Here is an 18,878-nt window from a genome sequence, read left to right on the forward strand (position 1 = left end):
GAAATTTCTGTCAACCACTTAAGGAACAGGATTATGCAATTCTTTACCACTTCTCACCTTTGCCAGTACTTTCTTTCCACCTCTGATAGTTTCTCTGAGTTTAAACACTATTCCATTTAAGAAGATAGAAGTGCCAAGCAAGAGAGGATTTTAAATATAACCTCTTCGATTGCCTGAGGTTATCTAGGCAGAGAAAGACCAAGGAGGCTGCAAGCCTTCCTCCCTTGCTCTTTGCATAATTTTTCATTAAATTAAAAATGGATTGCCATTAATAATGTATGCAGAAGAAGACACTGTAGGATCATTTTTGTTTCCAAAAGTAAATTAATTTAATGCAAAAATAGTTCAATGTTAAGATATACAAATTTTTGAGTAAGTTATTTGAAGCACCACCATTCTTGTAGGGTATTTTACAACCACAGTTTTAGCTGAGGTGCTGCTCAATATGCACTGAAGCAAGTTCAGGAAACAAAGACCAACTGGACAGCTGGAACCAAGAAACTAAAATATTTAAAAGAAAATCTTGCTGCTAGCCCAAGCTGAGAACTATTTCATTGCTAATTAATGATATAGGTCACAAACTGCTCTATCCTGAGGATTATGACAGGACATTTGCCTCCCCCAGCCACAGAGCACAGTTGTTCAGGGCCTGTTTAATGTAATTTTATATGAAAAATGGTGGTTTTATACCGGAAGGACTTGGTGAATCACAGCACAAGAAAGAAAAAACTAGGCTGCACTTGGTGACTGATAAAACGTACGTAAAAGCCTTTCAAGCTGTGCCCACATCAGAGGCTCCTCAGGCACAGCTAGGGCTGGATGAACCTCTGAAAGGCTGTTTGCAGCCGTGCTCCCACATGAAGGCAGAACTGCTGAGCAGGCACCTCCCAGTCCCTGTCCAGAGGGACATTCCTGCACATTCTCCCGGGCAAGAGCTACACCCAAGGCTCCACTTAAACACAAGTGTACTGCCACTGCTGCACACCTCCTAGTTAATCACCTTAGGGGCCATTTACCCATCTATGTGTTATTGCACCTCCAGGACAGTTACTGCATCTCCAGACCTCTGTCCTGCTGAATTCCTTGGTACAGACCTTGGGTTTGTGATGTCCAACCAATCTGCTGCAGGTGTGTTATTGATTTCATAAACTGCAGAGTGTATGTGTTTATCACGGGAAGGAGAGAAGAAACAATTCAGGATCTCAAGTGAAAACCTAGCCCTGCAAACCTCATAGCAAGAGGGTGATTGGGATGTGGAGACCAAGCTCTACTTACACTGGGTACATAACATGGGTCATCTTCAGCTCCCAATCAAACCTTGTGTTTAAAGGTGTCAAATGCAGTTTTTGCTACAACACAGTCTGTAAAAGGATCACTCAGCAGCACAGCCATTGCTAGAGATGCCAAGCAAACACATGGAACTCATTGTCCCACCTCCCCCTCCTAAACCTGAGCCAAGCAGAGCCATCAGGCGCCGTACCTGTGCAAAGACACTGGCACATTCTGTGGCACTCCTGCACAACCCTAATGCTGCAAAGCCTGACACTCCATAGTCAAGCCCACACTGGAAACTCAGATCCTTTCTTACGAGTTTGCATTATACAATGCACAAGTGTCAAGCTCCAATAGGATACTCAGACTGCAGACCAGACACAGCACACAAAGAGGAAGCTAAGGAGTCCTTACCTGGCTCCAAGTCCTGCATGGCACACACAGCATGTGTTTTTAAGTCATGAACCACAATCTTCACTGGTGGAATCCCTGCCAGAAGAAGAAACAGATACTCCCTGCAACTTACTGTTAGCAAAACCTTATTCCAGAGTAAAGGGAAACCAGCCTTGTGGAGCAGACACTTAACTAGATGAGTAATTACAGCATTCCCACACTGCCTTTCTTCCTCTCCCCACAGTCTGAGCAAGCTGCTGCTCAGGATAAGTTTGTGCTTGTCCTGTGGTGCTGTGCCCAAGGTGTGTCTCTGTGTGTGATCCACCTGCTCTGTTCAGCACTGTTCATAATCCCTCAGCACCTGCCCTCAGGGAATGAGCAGGCACTCAGAGGTATTCCCCTCAAAAGTGTCTTAGACACAGCAAAAGAGAACTCTGTTGTGCAAAGTAAACAGCAACCTTTGTTAAAAATTTACATTTTCACAAGTTCACTATGGAGAAATAGATCATCAGTGTCACAGCTGCTCAGGAGCAGCTCATTCCTTGGACTTGTTTCCACCTGGCTTAAGACTTGAAAACCTGTCTCACTGAACATTGAGAAAGTGCAAGATAAGCTACAAGGACGAGAAAAACTCCTGAGGGATGGAGAGCAGAGATGTGAGAGAGGGAAACACGCACAGTAATTATCACACACGAGGTCTGGGTTTCTCCAGGCTTGAAGAAAACAAGAACACGTTCAGCAGCAGGGAGAAGCAGAGGCAGCTCAGAGGAAAGAGGTGTTTGAGCTCCTGACACTGCTATGAAGAGCTCTGCCACCCTTAAAATTCATGGCCAAGAGAGAAACTCTGTTCATTAAAGCCGGATGACAGAAGGGGCCCACGAGGGAGAGCCACAGTTTGAGACTGAATGTGGTGGGAAGCAACCAAGTCCGAGCAGTGGGGTAACAGATCAAACAGCAGCAGCACAGACACATTTCAGGGCCCCAGGGTCACAGCTCCTCCAGGTAACAGCACCTGGCATCCAAAATAAAGCAACTCACGGAGCAGCCTCTTCTCCAGAGCAAGAGCTCTGCACTTGCACTAATGCACTCTGCACTAGCAAGGACACAGAAGGAACTTCCTGCAAGTGATTTGAGCATCCATGTATCTATAAACAGAGGAAACTACACAGGAGTTGAAAAATTTCAAATGCTTCCCCATCTGTCCATCCGTCTCCTTTCTGAGCATCGTTCCACGTTTCCCCAAGACCCTTTTCAGCCCAGCTACTCTTCAAGTACAAGCTGATCCTCTCTTTTGTCAAATAACTGAAAAATGGGAGCACTGTGGACAGTCCAGACCACCAGAGCAGTGCACCTTTAGCTGCAGGAAGGTGTCCCATGGGATTGCACAGTCCCTCCTCTGCAACAGGAGTGATCTGACTCCACACCTGCACAGCAGGGAGCTTCCCAGGTGGAAGAGCTGGGAATTGCAGTAAGCATCTCTGGTGTAGCTGTCAGGCACTCGTTGTCTAAAACACAGTCCTACAAAGGACTCCAGTTTGCTTTTTCCCCAGTGTAAACCTAGCAATGAGTGGCTCTGGTTTTATATTAGACAATCATGACTTGACTCACAGGAATATACTGTAATAGCTCTAGCAATAATTCTGCCTCTATCTCACCTCAGTCTCCTCCTGGATGAAAGCTTTTATTTAAAATATCCCCCAAGACAGTTGCAAGGAGAGAGGAGAATTTCTGTCTTGTGTGTCACTGCCTGCTCTTATCACAGCTGTCATTCTCCTTTCACTCTTACCGACCCTCTCTGAAACAGGGCTATAGTTTTGCCTGTTCAGACATTAAAGTTTGTAGATACTGTGGTTTAACTACCTCCATCTGTACAATCTTTCAGTTCTATTCTTTCTAATCATGTGCAGGCAGTTAAACCTTCCTTCTCCACACTCAGCATCCAAGTACTTCATCTAGTAAAGTATATTGCTGATATTCTCCCTGTGAAAAGCAGGGGGTTGAAAGTCAGAAGAGCAAACATTCCCAAAACTGCCTGTGTGACCTATCAGAGCTTGCACTCGGTGTCATGCCAAGTTCTCCACAACAGCCCATAGAAGAATGTGCACTATCTCTTCACAGATCAGTGATTTGGGACTGATGAGGAAGTCAGGGCACACATCCCAGGAGGTGAGCCTGTGAATCCTGCAGGAAGCTTCATTTGACTCAAGCTGGATTTTGCACAGACACTACTGCACAGGAAAGTGTCTTTAAATGACCCCTCATGACCTCTGCCTTGCTCTCATATTATTAGAAGATCTTTTCAGAATCGTTTCTCCTCTACTTGTGTTTTAAGCCATATCAAATGCCCCAAAACCTGACATCCAACTTTCACTTTGCCCTGCTCTTCACATCTCTCTCCACTGCTTTACTTCATCAGGTTCCTACTCAACTGCTTTCTCTTTTTCATGTTCTCATCCTGTTTCCTGCTCTCCACCTTATCACCCCACTTTCCCACTTGCATCCTTCATTGTCTTGCTGTTACTTCAGCCCTTCCACAACCTCTTATCAGTATTCTTCTTTCCATTCTTTCACTCCTTCATTATCACAAAATGTCCTGTATCGCCTTTCCCAAGCACTGTTTTCTAAGAAATTACTTTACCCTGCTACAATTTAAAAAGCAAGTTTTTTCAAGCAAGTCTTGCAATTTTTAAACCTATGGAGAGAGGTTGGAAAAAGCTGAGGAACACTACTTGGTTTTAGTTTTTTAACACTGTCCTTCTACTGCCCCTAAATCAACATTTTATGCCCACAGCTTTGATGGGCAAATGAAATGCTAACAAAACCCAGCCAAAGTTAAATTAATTATCCAGAGGTCTTGACACAAGCATTGACACCTTGACACCAAAACCACTTGACAAAGTACAGGATTTGCTCTCCCAGGTCATTTATCCAGACATGGGACACATTGATATGTGAATAGAGAATTATCTTCTTGGCCCTGGAAATACAGCTATGCAAAGCATTCCTTCTCCAAGCACAACACAGGTGACAGTCCCTCCCCTGCTCTGCAGCAAGTTTGAAAGCTGAAGAAGGGAAAGAAATCCAGTTAAATCAGCTGGGACTGCTGAAGGGAGACAAGACACTGTACTGTCAAAGTGGAAGACACAGGAAAAGCAGCAGAAGGATCAGCTCAGTCTCACAAAATCCAGACAGTTCTGCACCGCAGGGCAGACTGGGAGAGGAAACAAGGAAATTCTTGGTATAAACCTGGATTTAAAGCTTGTGTGTCAAGCAGCATCACACACCTTACCTCAAATTGGGAACTCAACTTTATACAAGGCTTTTTCCATCTGTGAAAAGGTATCGGGGCTTTTGGGAGGTAAATAAATGAAAGCCATGAGGGAGCTACACTGGAAGCTCAGGAGTGACTTGGAACACTCTGCTGATACCTGGATGTGACTCGCACAGCCTTGGGAAGGCCTAGAGCTACACAGAAAGTCAGGGAGCTCAGAAAAGCCCAGGGAAAACCCAGTAGCATGGACAGGAGTGTTCAGAACCCTCTCGAAGAGCCTGTGATCTGCGCCCAGCACTGAAGCACCAATTACTTCCAGACACAAGTAGCTGGAACACCCCAAATAAATGAGGTGTGGAGTTTGTCCTTCACAGAAGGTGCTGCCTCCATACAGAGAAACAGCCAACAGGACAGAAACGCAACATGCAGGAAGTTCCAAAACACAGATGAAATTTCTCAGTGTTCAGGGATAGTCTTATCTTGGCCTGCAGGACATTTATTTGGTTGGTCACAGCTCTGTATCTGAAAATTCTCCTCCATTCCAGTGCTATAAACACATGAATATTCTGTTTTATGAGGCTTGAGTAATATTCATGGAAACTGTCACTCAGTGTCTCTCTCATGCTGACATTCACTCTGCATCGAGAAGGATGAGATCACTGAGATCCCCAGGAGAGGACTGTTCCGCAGTTACTGGGGGGTTTATTTTTGTGTTTAAACATTGGAGAAGGGGATAATGCATGGAAATGTAGATCTTATGTTACATAACACAAATGTTGCAAAGCAAGAAATGCTGCTCCTGCTCCTCCCCAAGGAAAACCAGTGCACTTCCAAGTTTTAGTTCATCCTCTGATGTTCCAAGGTAAGGATCAAGTCTGGCTACCACACAGAAAAATACACAAACAAAGCAAGAAATGCATTTTTATCCAGATCTTTTCATGAAAAATCACTGGTTTTGTTAAAAACTGGACATAAATGCTTTCTGTTAAAAGGTAAGTTCTGTATTTTCTCCAAGTACAGCTTCTGGGATTTTTTTTTTTTCAACACCACTGAAAGCTTTTTAACACAGCACACAGTTAAATGACAATAAAATGGCTGTTTTGAACATGAAGGAGATTACAGTTTTTCTGAAACAGAAAAAAAAAAAGCATGAAAGACAGATCTAATTTTCTCTTATTATAATCCATTGATGCACCAGATTTTTCTTAATTGCTTTCCTTATGGGTATAATCGAAACATTTTAAGATATAATAAACCTACAAAGCACCACAGGAAAATAGTAGAGAAAGAGCCTGGGGAATCTTTTAGCAAATTTTTCGTTGGTTTTGCATAGGGAACACCATGTGAGAAGCCTGGGTGTGTGTTATAGCCAGAAAACATCAAAGTGTAATGGCCAGGGGAAAAGGACACACAGAAAAGGATATTCCAGCCCTGCTCCCCAGGCCCAGCATCCAGAATTCCTAACACTCCCATTCCTATTCCTGGAGGTCCCCGAGGCCAGGCTGGATGGGACTTGGAGCAACCTGGTCTAGTGGAAGGTGTCCCTGCCCATGGCAAGAGGTCGGACAGGATGGGCTTTAAGATCTCTCCCAACCCAAACCATTCTGGAATTTCACAATTGGTTTGGTGGGAAAGGGAATAACAGAAGCTGTTGAAAACATCTACTAGAAAAGTGAGCTGTAAGATGTTCCAAAAATAGGTCTGGGAAATAAAACCCAAAGTGTGCTCAGTGTAATTTACCCCAGAGTCAGGAGAGCTCAGCCTGGCTTGTTCACACTGCAAGGCTGGGGCAGCCCTGACCACCTGGCCCCCAAACCAGCCCTGCTGAACATGCAGCAGGAAAGCTGGGAATTGTCCACACCAAGATAAAAAGCTGGGAATTATCCCCACCAGGCTGAAAAGCTGCTTCCACATTAAGTTTCCAGGATGTAATGGGCACACAAGGTGTAAAAACAGCAGTTTAAAAGCCAGTCTCTTCTATCTCCACAGCGTAACACTTCTAGACAGCCCCACATCCACACGTAACTAAAATTAAATACAAACTGGAAAATAGATTTAAAGCATTTTCTCAGTAACTGGAATGAACTGAGGATTTCATGTGCTATTTGCCTTCATGCTCACAGCTCTGCAGCAAGGCTGAGTTTTACTTTAAGCACAGCCCTTTACACACCATATTCACACAATGTAGCAGTTGATCATTTAGTTATGGGTGAAACCCAGTATTTTACACACATGCAATACTCTTTTTAACAAATACTGGACATATTTCACTCAGAAAAAGGTGGTATGTTTACAATTATTACCATTCCTTTCCCCCGTTGTGGTTTGACATTGGCCAAATGCCAGGGACCCATGAAAGTTGTATGCTTACTGTCTTCTGCTACAGCTGAGCAGCAGAGGGGAAAAAATGAATGAAGGGCTCATGAGTTGAAATAAGGACTAGCGAAAACATTCTAAAGGCAAAACAGGTTCAAATTTAAAGGTATAAAGTCAATTTCTTATTAAGAGAGTCAGAGGAGAATAATGAGAAGTAAAATAAGCCTTTAAAACATCTTTCTTCTCCCTTGCTCTGACCTCTTTCCCACCGACAGCACAGAGAGACAAGCGCATGGGGCTTTTGGTCAGTTCATCACTCGAGATCTTCTGTTCACTCGGGGCCGGGAGTCTTTCCTCTGCTATGCCATGGGGTCCCTCCCACGGGCAAACAGTCTTCCCAAAACTGTTGTGGTGTGGGTCACTCATCCACAGGGTGCAGTCTTTTAAGGCTAGGCTGCTCTAGTTTGGGTGCAAGGGCCTTCTCTGTCTATTTCTGGGAGCAGGAGCCTTCTCTCTTCATTTGGGTCTCCCACTGGATCACAGCTTTCTCCAGCATCCACCCGCTCCAGTGGGAGCACTTTTCCCACGGGCTGTGAGTGGATCTCTGCATCCCCCGTGGACCTCATGCATTACAAGGGGACAGACAGTTTGTTTTACCGTAGCTCTCACCATGGCCTGCAGAGGAATCTCAGCTCCGGCGCTTTGGAGCACTTCCTCCCCCTCTTTTTCCACTGACCTTGGTGCCACCATGTTGTTTCCCTCACACGTCCTCACTTCCTCCTCTTCTCTAACTTGAAGAAAAATTGCTGCTCGTAGGTACCATTGCCAACCAGTTCCACTAATTCAAAGATTCTTGCAGATCCCACAGCACCAAGAGGATGATTTCATCCAAGTTCTGCATAGGGGAGTCGCCCGCCACGTTTTTGCCATTGGCCACATGGCCCCATCAGCACGGCGTGGGCAGCAGCCGCCGTGGCGCTGTTCAATGCCTCTCCTCACACAGGAGCTGGGAAGGAGAAGCCGCTGGCACCGGCCCTGCCCGTGGCTGGGACGGCCAGGCAGGCACGGCTTGCCGCAGGCCGCGCTGACGGCCACGGCACCTCCCCACCCTCAGGAAGAACTGCACACATGCCGTTTTGAATTTCTTCTGAAGTGTGTCATCCCAGAGGCGCTGCCAACCTCTCTACTTGGGCCAGCAGCATGTCCATCCTCAGAGCCATCAGAGATTGGCTCTGTCGGACATGGTGGGAGCTTCTAGCAGCTTCTCACAGAAGCTACCCCTGTGCCCCCACCATGTTTTCCTCCCCCGCCATTACCAAAAAACCAGGCCATGCCAAATCAACACACCCCTCAAGGGGTTATCACAGATTTAATGGTAACAGCTTAAATCACCAGAGCTCAGGTAAACAACCTGAAGCTCCCACATCATGATTCAAGACCCTCCTACAAGATAAAGGATCCACAAGGATGGTCCAGTGTTGTCTGCCTTGCTGCAGTTGGTCATGCATAGACTTTTAAACACACATCTCAGTGACTGCTTGGAGTTACAGGCTTGTGAACAGTGCTTGAGAGGATGCTGTTCTTCAGGGAAAAAAGAGACTGCAGACAAACCCAGCCCCAGGAGCTAAAGAGAACACTTGTTTGTATCCTTTGTAACATCCTAAATATGGGAATATAACATTCCCCTAAAGCCACCTCGCTGGTCAGGCCTCCCTCTCTTCTGGTTCACAAACTCACTTTCATAATTTCATAAAGGACTGCTGCTGGCATAAATCAAATTCTTCACAGATTAAAGAGAAGGAATCCAACATAAGCTGCTAAATACAAGCTTTTCCTGAAAAGCACTACCTGAACCTTGCCTCAAGACTTACCCCCCAGTCTTTCAGGGACAAGATTTCTTAGACATCCATTGCCAGTTATTTTAAATAGATCTCCACATCTATTCTCCATGGACATGAGGGCTCAACAGCATCAAAACTTCAGGACAAATGATGTCAGTAAATCAGAAGAGAATACAGGATAAGATACCACCTGAGTGATTACTATCATTAAAGAAAGCAAATAAACCCACTTTTCCATTCAGTGAGTTAGTTCCAGTTGTGTCTGGGAATCCCAGCATGGACTGAACTCTGCAGTCCCAGCATTGATTGAACTCCACAGTTCCAGCAGAAATGTTCACCTGACGGAGGAGTCTGCACAGAAAAGCTGGAGAAGAAACAAAGGAATAGGGCATTAAATGACCTGTCTGGGCACACAGTTAATTACTGTGGGATATCAGTCAGGTCTCCAAAATCCCAGCTCTGTCTCCCCATCCCTCACAGGCCATGCTGGCTCACCCATACAGACTCCTCTTCCTCAATAAAGAAGGAGGAAGAAAAATCATCATGTGGGGCCAGCAAGGAAGGCAGACAATCTCCTGCACATTTTGCTGAGCCAAAATAAACCCTTTGAGCTCACCCCTGAGCACTCACAGAAACCAAACAAGTAACAAATTTTTTCACAGACTCTGAAAAGAAATGAGTGTTTCATTCAACCCAATATAAGATAATTGTAAATAGTGTAGCAGAGCAGCACATCATGCATCAGCAGAGAAGCCTTCAGTAAATCATGGGCAGCTGAAGAGCAGACCTGCACTATGGCAGAGCTCCTACACCAACCATCAGCTCTTACTACTGTGAGCAAGACACAACTCCCCACAGTACATGCACACGATGACATGGCAAAGTAGGGCCACTGCTCCCAGGGGAACACACATGGATCATTTGGAATCACTTCTGCCTATTTTTCCAGTCCCACTGGAAACCACTCAAACCCAACACCTCTGATTTCTCTCCAGGAAGAACAGGCTGTCCCTTTTTAAAGTCTCAATAATCCACACATGGCTTTTAAGATGTATTGAGACTCAATTTCTGTAAGAGGAACGGAGGGAAATGAGTAAGTCATTATGTTTAAGTCAAACCTATAAAAAGAAACACAAGTGTCAGACTCCTGGGTGACAACCGTGGGGTGGCAGGTGACTCATGCCCTGGCACAGGCACACTGTAATTTGGTGCAAAGAAGACATGGTAATCAATATTTACAGGTGGGTATTTTTATAAAAAAGTGCACATTCGCACAGCATATTTAGAGACTGCTCTTTGAATACAAATAAAAGCATCAGATGAAAAATTCTACACCGCCCTCAAAGATAAATATGTCTTCAAACATAAATACATCTTCAAGCTTGACCATGGAGATGGACATTTACCCTGGGTCAAAAGCACCACTAGAACAACCCCACTGACACCAACACCCAAAAGCAGGGGGTGAGAGAATTTCTTCACGGGAAAGGTTGTTAAACACTGGAAGGGGCTGCCCAGGGACGTGGTGAAGTCCCCATCCCTGCAGCTGTTCAAGGAAGGCCTGGACGTGGCACCATCAAACCAGGACAGCCACTCAGTGCTCTGGGCTGGTGACAAGGTGGGGATCAGGCACAGGATGGACTCGATGGCCTGGGAGAGCTTTTCCAGCCTAGATCCAACCTGATCCTGCGATTCTGTGACCACTCCATGGGGGACTTCTGAAACTTGTTTAAAAGGATCAGTGCTATGATGCAACTGTTAAATATATTCATATTTCCAGCATGAAAACAAACACTGCCAACAACTCCTCAGAGATGAATCTTGGGAGGTACCAGATAGATTTCAAGAACATGAGGTGATTACTTGGATGTTTCTGACAACTTCAGAAACTTCAGCCTAAGGGCTGCAGTTGTGAAGTAGAACTGGTGGCAGAGCTTGTGCCTCTGCTAAGGGCCTCTGATCTGCAGCGGAAGTAACAGCCCTTTTTCTGTTTTATTATCTGGAAAACAAATAATAATTTTACAAATGAAATTAGAAAAAAATCCTAAACATATGCAGTAAGCTTAAGAAAATCAAGGTGTTATTGAAAGAAGATCTCAAAGAAAATTTAAACTCTACTCATTGCACCACATATAGAACAAATAGAACACATTCCTTTCTCAAGCTTCTAATGCTCACAGCAGGCTCTCCAAATGATCAGCTTTTGCTTATCGATTTGCTTTCAATATATAAACTTATACATAGGTTATATACAGGGCTTACCTGCAAGAGGGCCCAATATTTGCAAATTAAAAACAAGACCATCCTCGTCACTTTAAATCACTACCGAAAAGCTCAGAAACATCTTTTCCAGATCAAATAGGAGGACTTACAGCTGATGTCATTCCAATTCTGTTAGTGCCTAACACCCAGCATTCCAGAACTAGTAAACTGCATGTCCAATTATCACTCTTAGAGTTCAACAGGCTGCATTTAAATGAAGATTATGAAGATGAAAGGGACTCAAAATGCCTTTCTCACAAGAGAAGTGAGCATTGAAAGTGATGGTTATTTAGGGAAAAATATTTCTAAAAATGTTAAGTCTTACCAAGAGTGGTTTTAATAAAGATCTAAAGATTGCAAAGTTTTTTTCTTGCTGTCCCTCACTCCCACCCCATGACAAAGTAACCTACAAGATGCAAAAAAGGCGGAGAAAAGGATTTTCAGTAAGAGAGGCTTTGAAAGTGAATGAGAAGGGGTGGAAGACAAACTGAGGGGAGAAAAGAAAAAAGGAGAAAACATTTTTTAAAAAGAGATTGAAAGAAACAAGTAACCTAAACAATAGTGGAAGCTAAAAGCATTAGAAAATTTGCCTCTAAATGGAGAGCAGAGACTGCAGAAAGAAAAGTTTGGGCATGCTGAAGCACTGTAATTTATGGAAAAATGCAACTAGGCAGGTTCCCTAAATGCAACCCCACACCCTTGTGAACCAGCACATCCAGATGCCTTTTCCTTCCTTGACACTTCTGGGGCAAGTTCTTTCTCCCAGAGTACACAGTTGCCTTTTATGTGTCTATTCCACCCAGAGAAGCTGTGGCCACCCCATCCCTGGAAGTGTCCAAGGCCAGGCTGGACAGGACTTGGAGCAGCCTTGGGCTTGTGGAAGGTGTCCCTGCCCATGGCTGGGGTGCAATGAGATGGGCTTTAAGGGCCCCCCCAACACAAACCATTCCTAATCAGTTCCCAGGATGGAGAGCCACAGCTCCCTGCTACAAAGTTAATTCTAAACAAACCATGTGCCACAATCTGAAGTTCCACACAGGAACAGAACTTACATTTCATAGCTAGAATAGGATTTTGGAAGGGTCATCACTAACCAAAATTGCTTCCAAATACATCTTTAGGCAGAAGTTTGAAACCAGTAAGTCATGTTCCTCAACAATCTCAATCCCAGTGCCTGATGCCCGAATGATTTCCCAGCATTGCTTCCAAAGTAGAAAAATCAGAGAAACATTTATTACAAAGAAGATAAAATAAAAATCACTTGGCATAATTTTACTATCACAGGCAGGAGAAAGACAGGTGAAGAAGGAAAGTGGCTACAAATAGTCCTGATTTAAGTTCCTATACAGCAGACAAACTGATGCATTTGATGCATTCAGCAATATCACAGAATCACAGAATAATGAGGTTGGAAGAGACCTCCAAGATCATCAAGTCCAACCTATGCCCTAACACCTCAACTAGACAACGGCATGAAGTGCCATGTCCACTCTTTTTTTAAACACATCCAGAGATGGTGATTCTACCACCTCCCTGGGAAGACAATTCCAGTACTTTATTATTCTTTCAGTGAAATTTTTTTTCCTAATATCCAACTTATACATTCCCTGACACAGCTTGAGACTGTGTCCTCTTGTTCTGTCAGTGCTGCCCAGTGGAAGAGACCGACCCCACCTGTCTACAGCCTCCCTTCAGGGAGTTGTAGAGAGCAATGAGGTCACCTCTGAGCCTCCTCTTCTCCAGGCTAAACAGCCCCAGTTCCTTCAAACGTTCCTCAGAGGGTTTGTGTTCCAAGCCCCTCCCCAGCCTCATTGCCCTCCTCTGGACATCTCAACGTCCTTCCCAAACTGAGGGGCCAGAACTGGACACAGCACTCAAGGTGCAGCCTCACCAGCGCCAAGTACAGGGGGAGAATGACCTCCCTGCTCCTGCTGGTCACACGTTTCTTACCAAACACCTGCTGGTCACCTGTTTCTTAACAAAATCTACTGCAAGAACATTTCCGGGGCAGCAAAAGTAATGTTTGAGCCCCTTTGGAGATTGAAAAGAGGTTTGGAGGTTTTGGAGGTTTTCTCAGTTCGAAGGCAATAGCAGAGCTGAGCTCAGACTCTGGTGCAGCCGAGGACTCGCTGCCTGCCAGGACAAAGCACAGGAGCCCAGCCCAGCTCCAGGGAAGGAGCTGCAGTTGCAGGGCTGGCACAGAATCCTGGATCACCTGAGTTGTGCCAGGCAGTGTTTTCCCTGGGGAAGGTGCACAAAGTGCTGTGTACACGAGCCAACGTGGTGCATCAGCCTTGTCTGCCTTCAGTCCTGTCACACAGCCCATCTACTGGCACAGGATTTCCCTTTTATCTAAACTAATGCTTTTAAAGCAGACTAATGCAAATGTTATCCTTGCTGGGACTGGATTCCTGGGCATGGGACACAATAAGGACTGATTCAACCACAGATCTCAAAACCTTTAGGGATTTCCTGTCAAGCAATGCAGTATTTAATTTAGCCCTTTTAGGTGGGCTGTATATATGAGAGTACTACAAGTAATCACATTCTGGAGAATTAATTTGAATCACATTCCTGGTCACAATGAAATAGATGGAATTCCTGCTCTGCTCCTCCAGAATTATTGCATCATATAAATTCAGCCTCTCTCTTCATGCCAAACTTACTGTTGTCAACAATGAAAGTCAAACCCACATTTAGTGCTGGACAGGGGTTCTGCTCTTTCTTGTGACTTGATCTAGATGCAAGGGGTTTAGAAACAATAGTTACAATAAAAGTAATAATAATTATTAATAATCATCAAATAAATAATCCTATTGAATATTTCAGCCAGTAACCATCTCCTTAAAATTTCTCCTGGGTGTCTCACAGTGCATGTAAATAAGAATCTTTTTAAAAATGATCCGAATTTTCAAATTACTTTTCTGTAAGGTTCAATATGTTTTAATAATTGTTGAATATCGTGACACTCCTACAGGAAAAAGAAAACAAAGGAAGAAGGAGAGGGAAAAAAATAAACTAGATCTTGCAAAAAGGAGAAAACATTGCTTTTCTCCCAGCCCTTCTTTACAAAAAGGCTGATGCAATTAAGCAATATATAGTCCATGCATTCCAACAGAGGCTTGAAATGCCACTTTAACATAAGCCAAAACAAAAAGAAAGACCCAATAAAGTAATAAAAAAAGCCCACATTAGTGAGAGACTAATTTTGTTTTCATATTTGGAGCCACAAGCTCCTGCTTTATGTGGCATCTGAAGACCCAAATTTATTATTTCAGTGTTTTCCAGCATCCTCAGCAGCCTGTGTTCCTCCACCTTCTCCCTTGCACATTGTTCTTCAAACTTGCATCTAATCAAAAAGAAATTTCTGGGATCTTCACTTCCATTTTTACTGCTGGCCTAGTTAAAAAACCCAAAGGGAGCCCAGCAATAAATAGTGAGACAGGCTCCTCTTTTTTTTATTGAAAGACTAAAGGGAAAGTATCTCTCTGTTCCTCCTTGATGAGATTATTGAGGCAATCAGGCTCTTTAAGAGCTGTTAGCAAAGCACCCAACGTGGTGTGAAGTCTGGAGGGAAAGGAGAAGGGGAAGAAAGCCATCCTGGAGCTGAAATGCAGTGAGCACCAAAGCAGACACCCGGCCATGGCACTCCTGAGAAGTGCTGGTGGGACACCTTGGCTGTGACTGAGTTTCTGGACTCCTGCCCAATTCACTTTGGGTGGATTCAGTTAAATTCTCAGTTAAAGTCAGTGTGTGACTTCCTGAACAAGCAGGTACCTGCCAGACTGTCACTGCTTATTTTTAAAGTCCATTAACTGCAGTTCCGTGCAGGAGGGAGATTTTTGGAACCCTCAGTTACTCACAACACCCTGATCAATTTCCCCAGTGATTAAGGATGAATGGCTGAAAACAAACCTTGACATGTCACATGGAGGCAGCTGACCCGGAGCAAGTGAAGCTTTGGAGAAAAGGAACTGCACAGGCATTACCAGGTCCTCCCCATGGAAATAAGTGAAGATCCAACTCTGCCTGGATTTGTACTACCCTGAATCTTCCTTTTCCTTAAGGACCAGCTTACCTTACACTTGCTTTATGCCAGTGTACATCCAAGATGACTGAAATAAAGACGGAGTGACAAATTAAGTGAGAACACAAAAACTTGGGAATTACATCACAAATAGATTCTGTCACCGTGGTGAAATCCATCACCATGGGATTTCACCTGCTCAAGAGCACAGTGGGATCAGGTACAGAGATCAGACACTCTGCAGGTAAAACAGTCTGCATCTGATTTCTTGGGCAAAGTCAGTTTCACAATGACAACTTGAGGCTTTCAGTGCTCTGGAAGAGATCAAACTGAGGCTTCTGAAGATGGATTTGCTGAGCTGTTCCCAGTACTCTGAACTGCAGAGGAGAGGAGAGAGGCTGTGTGTGCTCAAATAACCCTGAGTGAAGAGGCCCAAACACTGCCAGGTGTCTCTGCTGCAGACAGCACTGCCAAGGAAGTCAAAGACTGTCCTACTCTAGTCTGCAAATCATTGGAAACTGGAAAAACACCATGGACTTCCAAACCCATCCTGAGTGAAGGCACAGGTAGAAATGAGGTGACAATCCCTGCATCAGCTCCGAGAAGCCAGGACACCCTTTCCCTCCTGGCACAGCTCAGTCCCTGTGCAGCACCCCCAGCTCTGCTGCAGCCATCCCCACCCCTTGTGCTCTCTGCTCAGACTTCAAGGGTCTAAAATGAATTAATTACCATGTTAAATGAACCTGCACTTGAAGGGGGATTGGGGGGAGGACAAACTGATGTGCAGGTCCCCATGGCAGCAGCCAGAAAGGACAGGCTTCACAATTCTGTGATCATTTCACCAAGGCAGCTCTCCTGCCTCTGAAGAATTTCTGCTGCAGCTTATCTGATGTGCTCAGCACTTCTGTTTATACAGACATGGCTCACCTTACAAATGCCTCACACAAGGTTCCTCTTCCACCTTCCCTTCAAAAAACAATAGGAAAACACTGTGAAAATAAGATCTCTTCCTAGAATTCATCCCCAGTTGGTGACAGGGCTGTAAAGACAAGGTGATACAAGAGGTTTGGAATGCTCAGAACTGCCATGGGGATCTGGGGTGGGCATAAAGGGGAACTGCTGGACCAGAAACTGTCACCCTGATCCCACCTGACACTGCCATATGCCCAGCCCTGCAAAAGCAGAGAGAATGGGAAGATCCAAACCTCATCTGCATTCAGAACATAATTTCAAAGGTGTCTTCAGTGGGCAGTCATGTCACACAGTCATTTTTTTTTACTGCAGTCCCTAAGTAAATTGTTATGTTGCTTTTATTATTATATTGAGGACATTCATTTAAAATAAGAAAAATAAGGAAGAAAGCAGTGAAGCTTGGCTGGAAAGTTGGGTAGGCGTGTCCCTGGAGATCTCCCACTTAAAGTCTGGGAAAAAACAGCTCTACTCTCCTCTGGTACTCCTTAGACTGGAAAAGAGAAACACTTGCAGATGGTGTTCCTGAGGGGGTGTGGGAGGCAGGGAAAAGTAATTTCTCCAGACTCAGTCTTTCTATAATGTGTAAAGGTAAATGGATTTCTCTCACTTCTTCAAAATTGCATTTTGGGTTTTTGGTTTGTTGTTTTGTTTTTTTTTTATTTTTATTCAGCCCTGGTTGCTTCCTTTTCTCAGTTCCATGGATTCCCATCTACATGCTCCCTTCTCCACTACACCTCATGCCCCTCATCAAGGCAACACCATCCCAGGGCTGCAGCACCTCATCGCCAAAGTCTCACAGTTCCCACTTCCTAACAGCTCTTTCCTCCCAAGAGCTCCTTAGCAGCTGTACCAGGAGGGAATTTTGCCTCTTTTCTCCTCCGTGTAACACGATCAGAAGAGCCAGACTGACTCACAGACACCAAAATGGACATTCCAGTGAATTGGGGAGTCTTGGATACACGTCCTTCCTCCCACACATGACTAGGAGCTGAGTTTGTGGGTTCAGCTTAACTGAAACTGGCAGTCACAAAAAGTCACGATGGAACAATTTATAGGTTCATTATCAATATCAACTATCAGCAATAAGGCTGATTTGATCAACAACTTCAGACCAAAAAATCAGTTTGGACAGAAATAAGCAGAATTCATTCCCATCCTGTCCTCTCTGATGTCCCAGCTCTGTCAATTAGTTGCAGATGACCCTCATCTACAGCAATATCTGTGGCAAGCACATTTCTCTCTCTCTCAGGATTTTTTACTGAGGTGCACAGAGAGAAATGAAAGAGAAAACAATTTCTATTTCTGCTCCTTGTTTTTCTCTTGTGGAATGTGTTTGGAGAATTGTTTACCCAGAGTGAGTGCTTGGTTGGATCATGGTGGATTGTTTGGTCCTGACAGCCAGTCGGATCCACCTGTGTCTGGGCTCTGGAGAACAGGGTCACAAGTTGTGAGAGTTAGTGAGATATGATAGTTAGAGAAAGTAGCATCTAGTATTTAGTATCCTCTTTTATATAGCATATTAATGTATTATAACATAATTATAATAAAGAAATCATTCAGCCTTCTGAAATGGAGTTAGACATCATCATTCTTCCCATTGGGTTCGCCGACATCTACAACACAATATCTTCTGCTTAAAACTATTTAGTGTCAACTGCATTGCTGGTATAACTCCCATGTTCTAATAAGAAAAGTGTTTTGCTTGTTTGTTTTAAAAGCAGATCAGTTTCTTCCTTTCTGCTGATCTAATGCTCCAGTGGGCAAAGCTTCATAGTAAGAACCTTCACTGGGAAGAGACCGAGGAATTTTTCTTCCCCAATTCCCCAGCTGTAAGTAATCCTGTGTCAACCACTGAGAAAGAAGTGAAATCCAGTTTGTGCTCCAAGTGAGCTGAAGGGTCAGCATTCCCCAATGAGGGCCAGGGTCACTGGGAGCCCTTCAGTGCAGCTAACCACGTGCTGAAGTGCTGCTGTGAAGCGAAAGGCCAAGAGAACCCTCCTCAACAAACCATTTCTCCTGCTTCCCGTGTGTTATAGTGTAAAATACAATTTTCTTGGATGCTGGGACTCCACCATCAGCCCACCCTGGAAGAATTCAAGGTGAGCTCTCCCATTTCAGGCCTTCCAGGTACTGCTGCTAAGCACATTTTAAAGGAATTCAGACACAGATACATCACAAGACAATCCAATATGCAGACCGAAAGAGCACAGACCTATAGAAATAGGAAGGAAATGCTGCCCAGCAACTCTCACTCCTGTCTTTTCCAGCAGGATGGAGCAGAATTAAAGGTCTGACATCACCAGAGCTATTAAGGAACAAGGAGGTGCTGCAGTTACCTGCAGACTCACTCAGACCACAGGATGACTGTTCTGGTACAGAAAATGCAGAGGATGACCTTGGATTTCCTCCTGAGGTGAAATCCTATTAGAGCATGCCTCACCTCACAGCCGCTCCAGCATTTCCAGTGCCATCACTCAGATGTCCTTGGCTTCCATGGGCAAGTCCTATGAATGGAAACAGAACC

The sequence above is a fragment of the Vidua macroura genome, chromosome 22, assembly GCF_024509145.1.
Source record: "Vidua macroura isolate BioBank_ID:100142 chromosome 22, ASM2450914v1, whole genome shotgun sequence".
Lineage (NCBI taxonomy): Eukaryota > Metazoa > Chordata > Aves > Passeriformes > Viduidae > Vidua > Vidua macroura.